This window comes from Trichechus manatus, unplaced genomic scaffold, assembly GCF_000243295.1.
Source record: "Trichechus manatus latirostris isolate Lorelei unplaced genomic scaffold, TriManLat1.0 scaffold00019, whole genome shotgun sequence".
Taxonomy (NCBI): domain Eukaryota; kingdom Metazoa; phylum Chordata; class Mammalia; order Sirenia; family Trichechidae; genus Trichechus; species Trichechus manatus.
In genome coordinates, this window is record NW_004443955.1 from 23,136,342 (window position 1) to 23,144,404 (window position 8,063).

An 8,063-nucleotide genomic window follows, 5' to 3' on the forward strand; every position below is an offset into this window, starting at 1 on the left:
ATGCATTATTGAACCCAACAGAGAAGTAGAGAGTGCCCTGGGAGGGACGGTTGGTGTCAGAGTTGGTAAAAATGACAGAGAGAAAAGGTGTGTCTGACCTCTGCCTCATAAGAATCAGCCTTGGGCTGTTGATCTTGATTCTCCTTCCCCCGGTGAAGTTAGAGGAGGTCAGACATCTCCACCATGCCGTTTTTACAGGTGGGCATAGGTTTTTGCACTGGTTTAAAGAGGATTGGCTGAAAGCCGAGAGGAAAGACCCCTTCCACACACCAGATGGAAAGTCTCCTTCCACAAACCTGTTACAAATCATACTTTGTTCTCTGATGCCACAGACTGTTCCCCCTGTCTGGACTGCTCAGCCCCTGGAAATGAGACTGTTCTAGAAAAGCAGTAAAAGTAGAGTGCTCTTATTGAATGGTTATAATACCTCCTCATGCAATCAGCATACATAATGGTGGCAATTTATCTTGTTACAGATCCACATGTCAATGCACAATACATTTCTCACAACAAGAGGGGACAAAATCAACCTTGGATTAAGGAAATTATGAGTGATAACTATAATCAGAGGGCATAACACTATTTATTTCTAAGATTATGATTTTTAAAAATAATTTATAAGGAGGAATCTATCACATTTTTGTTTCTGATTACAAGAAAAACTCTGATGTATTGAAAAGACATTTTTTTCCTTTGTATATAAACACTTTGGAGATAATCACTCTAAAATAATTTAAAATTAAAGCTGGCATTATTCACAATAGCCAAAAGGTGGAAACAACCTAAATGTTCATCAACAGATGAATGGATAAACAAAATGTAGTATATACATACAATGGAATGTTACTCAGCCATAAAGAAAAATGAAGTCCTGATACATGCTACAATGTGGAGGAACCTCGAAAACATTATGTTGAGTGAAGTAAGTCAATTAAAAAAGGACAAATATTATATGGTCCCACTTATATGCAATGTCTAGAATAGGAAAATGTATAGAGACCAAAGTTTATTAGTTGTTACCAGAGGCGGGAAGGAGCACTGGTGGTACAGTGGTGAAGCTCTGGACTGCTAACTGAAAGGTTATCAGTTCAGACCCACCTAGCTGCTCCTCAGGAGAAAGAATTGGAGATTTGCTCCCGTAAAGATTACAGCCTAGAAAACCCTGTGAGGCACTTCTACTCTGTCACATGGGGAATTGACTCGAAGGCACCTAACAACAACAGGGGCTAGAGAGAAGTGGGAAGAGTGAACTATTATTTAGGAAGCACTTGAGTATTTGTTTATGGTGATGGAAAACTTGGCAATGGACGGGTGCACAACATGATTAATTTCATTGATGTCACTAAATTATACATGTAAAAAATGTTGAATTGTAAATATTGTGTTATATATCTTTTTTACAACAATAAAAAATTAAAGCTGGTCTCTTTACCTAAACGGGATTTGCACAGGCTGTTCCCCTTATCTGCACTGCTTAGGTCCTGGGTCATTTGTCCCATCCACAGGCCTTGGTTTACATGTCACTTACTCAGAGGCCTTCCCTGTCCTCTGTTCTAAATTAGATTGCCCTGTTATACTTCCTTATACCACTCCACACTGTTCTTTCACAATTCTTACCACAATTTGTAATCACTGTATTGCATAGAACCTGAGGCCATTGATTGTAGAATCCACATGGTTGTGTGTAACTCTGAGAAAGTTAAAACAAAAATGCTCAAGGTGGAGAATTTAGCTTGAGATACCCACAGAAAGCTGGCCCACCAAAGCAAGGAATGGGAGAAATAAAGCCAGCATGTAGAAAAGAGACAGCGAGGAAACTTAACAGTCTCAACCTTGGCACCAGGTACAAGGACGAAGAAAAATCTCTCTGGGTAATTTGAACCAGTAGGTGATAATCATGCAGGTTGGTGGAGTAAAGTCCAACTACAAGTGTGGTCCAGAAAACATCAAGCAGAGAGTGCAGTTTAAAGTGAGTCTTGTGTTGGAAACAGCCCCTGGTGAAAGAAGCAAATGCAAATCTTCTCTGCAAGAAATTGACTCCCTTCCAGGCCAGCAGCGACTGTAAGGCACGTTAAGTGTACAGTGTATTTTGATGATGGATGTACTGAGATGTTTAAAAATGTCACAACTTAAAATCAATAAAATATGATACAATGATCTGTGTGGACATTTGTTTAATATCTAAAGTTTATAGATAGGGACAAACCCTGTTTGTTCACAACGTTATCGCCTTGGGCATTCTATAAATATTATGGCTGGAATGAGTAGAATGGAACAGAACAGAATAGAATAGTGAATAATCCAAATTTTTCTTGAGCTTCATCCACTGGTGACTGACTTTTTTTTCCTCTCAATTTGTGTGTGTTGAAAGACTTTTTTAATGTAGGAGGGAGAGCATTGGACCTGGAAATCTGGAAGCCCAGCTCTGTCCTTAGCACCATTACTGATTAGCCCTATGACTATGGGACAAAGGCTTTAATTGTTCTCATCCATGTTTTCCCTCTCTGTATAAAGAAAGTGTTGTATCCTGTAATCTCCAAGGTCCCTCCCAATTCTAACAATTTGTATTCAATTGTATGAAAAAATAACAATGCAGCACACAGTTATGGGGTTTCATTGTTATCGTTATCACTTAACATCCTGATAATCAGTTGACGTGGTGCTGAAAACTTGATCATATATGAAATCCTGGTGTAAGAGGGAAATTTCCAGTATATCTTTGATCAGAGTAAATTGTAAACAAACTAAATCTATGTTCCTACTGCTGATGACAGAATTAAAACTGAAATTGGCAATGCCTGCTTTTAGGCTTTTTATATGGCATAGCAACCTTGGGGATATCTTGGGGTATCTTGGGGGTATCTTCTCTGTGGACAAGTTGGGATGTGGAAGGAATGCGCCCAAGAAGGCAGGTTTTGACACAGCTGTGTTTGTGTAAAACGGCCTTAAGAAATATTCTTTTGGGGAGGCAAGGCCAAGACGGCGGAGTAGTCAGACACCTCTTGTGGTCCCTCTTACAACAAAGACCCAGAAAAACAAGTGACTCGATTATATATGACAATCTAGGAGCCCTGAATATCAAAGTTGAAGAATCGGACTGAGTAGCAGGGGGAGGGAGAGACGGTTCAGAAGCAGCAAGGAGTTGCCAGACCTTACCTGGCAGGAACCAGCACCCTTCAGCCCGGATAGGCTGGTGTGTGCGGTGAGGCAAGCAGTGGCTCTTGGGATGAGTTTTCCACACTGGGAGAGACTGAGCGGTGGAGAGTCTACTCATGTCTCCAGAACCAGTGAAAAGCGGTGCTCAATCATCAAAAGATAAGTACATATGTCTAATCTACTGAGCAGACCAAAAAACATCCTCTTTGGGAAAAACCTCTCTCCCATTTACCTGCCCCCTCCCAGCTCTGCACATGATCCTGGGCTGGCTTCAGTGATTGCCAAGTCCCCTGGGCCAGAAGTAGGACTCGTCATTCTTCCGGCCTTGGAGAGGGAACAAATTAACAAAAAGGAAATAATAATCTGCCAGCTCCCCTAAGCTGGGAACTCAGGGTAGGCACAGCTCCTTTGCCTAGGCACAGGCATAAGGGGTCCAAGGTCTCTGAATACCTTTCACCCCTGCATAGACTTGTGTGGGTCCCTTTCTACAGCATAGGCCCTCATTGCCACAGTATAACAGGGTATATACCTGAACCTGAACTTTAACTGTTTCAGCTATATGGTGGAGTGGTAGGTTTGTGACATTCAACACCGCTCTGCCCATTAAGCAGGATCCTCACCTACCCACATCAGGGGCCTGAGGACTGGTGGCTTTACTCACACCACCTAGCCACCTGTGACAGGGGTACAAGAATAAGTGGTGCCTCCCAGTCCTTATAGCCAACAGCATTGGATGCCTATATTCTGGCTGCAAAACCCACCCACCTACGGACTCTAGGGAACAGGGACATACTTTCCTCCCAGACACTCAGGGGCAGCTGTCAGCCTTCTGCCTTGCTCAGTGCATGACTCCCTACTGTAGCCAGATACCTGAGCCTACACCAATCACCCCTGCCCATCTAGGACTGTAGGTGAGCCTGCACCACACACTTGGTGACTAACTACCTGGACACCTGAGCTGAATCCATACAAGAAAAGTAAATGGACTCTTAGGCTCACATATCTAGTAACAGATCTAACCACCTGGTGACAGGACATTAAAGCTTCAAAGGAGCCAATAATCAAACTAGCTCACACGAGCAGTCTATTTGGGCATATCTAAACAAAACAAAACAAAAAGCTAGGACACAGTAAGCAAACATAAAATAAATAAATATAATACCTTATTGATGGCTCGGAGACAACAGTCAATATCAACTCACATAAAGAGGCAGACTGTGATGGCTTCAGCAAGGTCACAAAACAAAGAATCAAGAAATTTTCCAGAGGAAGAGACCTTCTTGGAATTACAGGAGGTAGCATACAAAAGATTAATATACAGAACTCTTCAAGAGATCAGGAAGGAGATCATGCAAAATGCAGCATAAGCCAAGGAACATACAGACAAAGCAATAGAGGAATTTAAGATTAGAGAAGAGCATAATGAAAAATTAACAGGCTGCAAGAATCTATAGAGAGACAGCAAACAGAAATCCAAAAGATTAATAATAAAATTTCAGAATTAGACAATACAATAGAAAGCCATAGAAGCAGAATTGAGGCAATGGAAATCAGCATAAGAGATTGAAGATAAAGCACCTGACACCAACTTATTTGAGGAAAATTTAGATAAAAGAATTTTAAAAAAATGAGAAAACCCTAAGAATTAAGTGGGACTTTATCAAGAGGAATAACCTACGAGTGATTGGAGTATGATTATAAGGGGTGGATAACAGAAAATACAGAGAGAATTGTTGAAGATTTGTTGGCAGAAAACTTCCCTGATATCTTGAAAGATGAGAAGATATCTATCCAAGATGCTCATCGAACCCAACACAAGGTAAATCACAAAACAAAGTCACCAAGACAAATTATAAACTTTCCAAAACCAAAGATAAAGAGAGAATTTGAAGAGCGACTAGGGATAAAAGAAAAAGTCATCTACAAAAGAGAGTCAATTAGACTAAGCTTAGACTACCTAGCAGAAACCATGCAGGCAAGAAAGCAATTGGGATGACATATATAAAACCTTGAAGGAAAAAGATTGCCAGCCAAGAATTATATATTCAGAAAAATTGTCTCTCAAACATGATGGTGAAATTAGGGCTTTTCCAAACAAACAGAAGTTTAGGGAATTTGCAAAAACCAAACCAAAATTACAAGAAATACTAAAGGGAGTCCTCTGGTTAGAATATCAGTAACATCAGATAACAGCCAAAGACTAGAAAACAGGACAGCGCAACCAGATATTAACCCAGATAGAGCAGTAACAAAAATAAATCAAGGCTAAAACCCTGAAAATAGGGAAACAGAGATGTCAATATGTAGAAGATGACGATATTAAAACAAAAAAGAGCAACTAAAAAATGTTGTCATGGATCTTTCATAGGGAGAGGAAGTCAAGATGATATAAGGAAATAAAAGAATGGTTTAAACTTAGAAAAATAGAGGCAAATATTAAGGTAACCACAAAGGAAACTAACTATTCTACACATCAAAATAAAAAATGAGAAAAACGTAAAGACTTTACAAATACAAAACCAACAACAATGAAAAGATGAAAAGCAAATACATAAAGAAAAATGACTCAGTACAGAAAATTAGATGGAACAAAGAAACTGTCAACAACAAGCAAAAAAAGACATCAAAATGACAGCACTAAACTCATACATATCAATAATTACGCTGAATGTAAATGGACTAAATGCACCAGTAAAGAGACAGGAAGTGGCAGAATGGATAAAAAAACATGATCCATCTATATGCTGCCTCCAAGAGACACACCTAGACTTAAAGACACAAACAAACTAAAACTTAAAGGATGTAAAGAAATATATCAAGCAAACAACACACACACACACAAAAAGTAGTGACAATATTAATCTCTGACAAAATAGACTTTAAAGTCTACACAAAGGATAATGATTAAGGGTCAATACACCAGGAGGACATAATCATAATAAATATTTACGCACCCAACAACAGGACTCCAAAATACATAAAACAAACTCTAACAGCATTGAAAAGAGAGATAGACAGCTCCACAATAATAGTAGGAGGCTTCAACACACCACTTTCGGTGAAGGACAGAACATCCAGAAAGAAGCTCAATAAAGACATGGAAGATCTAAATGCCACAATCAACCAACTTCATCTCATAGACATATACAGAACACTCCACCCAACAGCAGCCAAGTGTACTTTCTTTTCCAACACACATGGAACATTCTCCAGAATAGACCACATATTAGGCCATAAAGCAAGCCTTAACAGAATCCAAAGCATCACAATATTACAAAGTATCTTTTCTGATCATAATCCCATGAAAGTAGAAATCAATAACAGAAAAAGCAAGGGAAAAAAATCAGACACATGGAAACTGAACAACACGTTGCTCAAAAAATACTGGGTTATAGAAGAAATTAAGGACTAAATAAAGAAATTCATAGAATCAAATAAGAATGAAAACACATCCTACCAAAACCTTTGGGACACAGCAAAAGCAGTGTCCAGAGGTTAATTTATAGCAAAAAATGCACACATTCAAAAAGAAGAAAGGGCCAAAATCAAAACATTAGCCTTACAACTCAAACAAGTATAAAGACAGCAGCAAAAGAAGCCATCCGGTGCCAGAAGAAAGGAAATAATAAAAATCAGAGCAGAATTAAATGAAATAGAGAAAAGAAAAACAACTGAAAGAGTTAACAAAACCAAAATCTGGTTCTTTGAAAAGATCAACAAAATCGATTAACCATCAGCCAAACTGACAAAACAAAAACAGGAGAGGAAGCACATAACCTGAATAAGAAATGAGATGGGCAATGTCACAATGGACCCAACTGAAATTAAACGAATCGTAACAGAATACTATGAACAATTGTACTCTAACAAATTTGAAAACCTAGAGGAAACGGACAAATTTTTTGAAATTCACTACCTACCTAAACTAACACAAACAGAGGTAGAACAACTAAATAAACCTATAACAAAAGAAGAGATTGAAAAGGTAATTAAAAAACTCTCAACAAAAAAAGCCCTGGCCCTGACAGTTTCACTGGAGAATTCTACCAAACTTTCAGAGAAGAGTTAACACTGCTACTACTAAAAGTATTTCAGAGTATAGAAAAGGATGGAATACTCCCAAACTCATTCTATGAAGCCAGCACAACTCTGATACCAAAACCAGATAAAGACACCGCAAAAAAGGAAAATTACAGATCAATATCCCTCCAGAACATAGACACAAAAATCCTCAGCAAAATTCCAGCCAATAGAATTCAACAACATATCAAAAAAATACTTCACCATGACCAAGTGGGATTTATCAGGTATGCAGGAATGGTTCAACATTAGAAAAACAATCAATGTAATCTATCACATAAATAAAATAAAAGACAAGAGCCACATGATCTTATTAGTTGGTGCATAAAAGGCATTTGACAAAGTCCAACACCCATTCATGATAAAAACTCTCAGCAAAATAAGAATAGAAGGGAAATTCCTCAACATAATTAAGGGCATTTATACAAAGCCAACAACCAACATTGCCCTAAATGGAGAGAGTCTGAAAGAACTCCCCCTGAGAATCGGAACCAGACAAGGATGCCTTTTATCACCACTCCTATTCAACATTGTGCTGGAGGTCCTAGCCAGAACAATTTGGCTAGAAAAAGAAATAAAGGGCATCCCCATTGGTAAGGAAGAATCGAAAGTATCTCTATTTGCAGATGATATGTTCTTATACACAGAAAACTCCAAAGAATCCACAAGAAAACTACTGGAACTAATAGAAGATTTCAGCAAAGTATCAGGATACAAGATAAACATACAAAAATCAGTTGGATTCCTCTATACCAACAAACAGAACATCGCTGAATCAGTACCATTTACAATAGTCCCCAAGAAGATAAAATACTTAGGAATAAATC